Below are 2,725 nucleotides of genomic sequence, written 5' to 3' on the forward strand. Positions count from 1 at the left end.
GAGAGAGAGCACAAGTAGGCAGAAGGCAGGCAGAGGGAGAGGGAGAAGCAGGTTCTCCACTGAGCAGGGAGCCTGATGTGGGACTTGATCCCAGGAGTCCAGGATCATGACTTGAGCCGAAGGCAGCCGCTTAACCAACTGAGCCACCCAGGCGCCCCAATGCCTCAGTTCTGAAAGCACATTTGAACAATGCACCAGAGAATCCAATATACTATGCAAAACTGAATCATAGGAAAGCTGTATGACTGTATTAATATCAAATAAAATAGACTTCAAGACAAGGAATATTACAAAAATAAAGAACTCTTTTTTTAAGACCTTATTTATTTGAGAGAGGGAGGGGGAGGGGAGGAGCAGAGGGAGAAAGAATCTGAAGCAGACTCCACGCTGAGTGTGGAGCCAGATGCAGGGCTTGATCTCACAACTCGGAGATCTTGACCTGAGCCAAAACCAAGAGCTGGACGCTTAACCCACTCAACCACCCAGGCACCCGTAAGGAACATTTCAAAATAACAAAAAGATTTCATCTTTTCGATGAAACAATTCATCAAGAAGACATAATCCTAAATATGTATCTACATAATAACATAGCTTCAAAATCATGAAGCAAAAACTGACTAAAATCAAAGGACAATTATAGTTGGAGATTTTAAGATACCTCTCTTAGTCTTTGATAAAACAAGTAGATGAAAAAGTAGGTAAGGTTATAGAGAATCTGGGTCAGCTAACTCTGCCTAATTGATCTTTTTGGAAAACTACCACCAACAACTGCAGAATACACATTCTTTTTTGAGTACACGTGGAACATTCACCAAGATAGACCATATGCTAATACATAATACAAGTCTCAATAAATTTCAAAGGATTAATATCATATAGCATATTCTCTGACCACAAAGGAATTAAATTAGAAATCAATAACAAAAAGATATCTAGAAAATCCCCAAATATTTTGAAATTAGGCAGCTAACTTCCAAATAAGTGATGGGTCAAAGAACAAAACTCAAGGGAAATCAGAAAATGTTTTAAATGAATGAAAATGAAAATATCAAAATTTGTGAAGTGCAGCTAAAGCAGTGCTTAGAAGGATTTATAGTATTGCATGTTTATATTAGAAAAGGAAAAGATTAAAAATAAATAATCTAATACTCCAACTTAAGAAGTTAGAAAAAAGGGGTGCCTGGGTGGCTCAGCCGTTAAGTATCTGCCTTCGGCTCAGGTCATGATCCCAAGATCCTGGGATCAAGCCCCACGTCGGGCTCCCTGCTCAGCGGGAAGCCTGCTTCTCCCTCTCCCACTCCCCCTGCTGTGTTCCCTCTCTCTCTGTCTCTCTCTCTCTGTGTCAAATAAATAAATAAAATCTTAAAAAAAAAAGAAGATAGAAAAAAGAGGGGAAAATTAAAACCAAAGTAAGTAGAAGGCAGTAAACAATAAAGATAAGAGCAAAAATCAGTGAAATAGAAAACAGAGAAACAATAGAGAAAAACCAACAAAGCTAAAATTTGGTTCTTAGAAAAGATTAATAACATTGATAAGCCCCTAGTAAGACTCATTGAGAGAAAGAACAACACTATCAGTATCAGGAATCAAAGAGGGGCTATCACCACAGATTCCACAGGCAGCACCAGGGAGTACCACAAAGAGGCTTAGGCCAACAAATTCAACAATGTAGAAAAAGGGACATATTCCTCGAAAGACACAAATTATCAAAACTCTGATGTGTCTCAGCCAGTGATTGGATAAATAAATTGTGGTACATCCATACCATGGAATACTACTCTAAAATATAAAGAACCAACTGTTGATACCCACAGCAACCTGAGTGGATCTCAAGTAAGTTTTGCTAAGCAATGGAAGTCAGACTCAAAAGGAGCCATACATATATATGATTCCATTTCTATGACATTCTGGAAAGACAAGATGATAGGGAGAGAGACCAAATCAGTGTTTTCTAGGACCTGAGTAGGGTGACGGGTGGGGGTGAGGTGGGGGAATTATTAAATGGCACAATGAAGGAATCTTTGGGATGATGAAAGAATTCATATCGTAACTATGGTGGTAGATATACAACTCCGTGCACTTCTCAAAACCCAAAAAAACCTACACACTACAAACACTGAATTTTACTGTATGAAATTTTTAAAATAAAAGTTAAAAACCTAAAGCTCAGAGAGGTTAAGAATCTCACGCAAAGTAACACAGCCTGGACACGGTAGGGCAGCATTTGAACCCAGAGCTCTCGTGGCTCTAAAGCCTAGGGCACATCACCACCCGTACTACCTCTGGATCCGTTCCTGTGGAGGCACCGACTTTCAGTGACATTGATTTCTCTGTGTTCTCCAACTCTGCTCCAAAATGATTCACTGATTGACACTGAAGTGTGCTCACTAAAATAAATTCTTTCTTGGTTGTCAGAAAAGACATATTTTCCTTCTGTACATGCAGAGCACTACCCTCAAATGTGAACGTGGTACAGCTGTGTTGTTCTTCACACACCAGATTCGTATGGGGCGGGGGGATCCGTAGGTAGAGGTATTGGTATGTATATATGTACACGCACACAATTTGGCTGTAGCGAGAAACGGATCTGGAACACTCTGAAATACTTCATTACACTGTTTTAACGCACTTCATGAGAACACTTTAAAACATATTATGTTTTTAATATTTACTTTTGCAAAAGAACACTGTATGTCTGTGTAAAGTATAGTTATAAAACAGTTGG

Source organism: Phoca vitulina, unplaced genomic scaffold (assembly GCF_004348235.1).
Source record: "Phoca vitulina isolate PV1807 unplaced genomic scaffold, GSC_HSeal_1.0 scaffold10, whole genome shotgun sequence".
Lineage (NCBI taxonomy): Eukaryota > Metazoa > Chordata > Mammalia > Carnivora > Phocidae > Phoca > Phoca vitulina.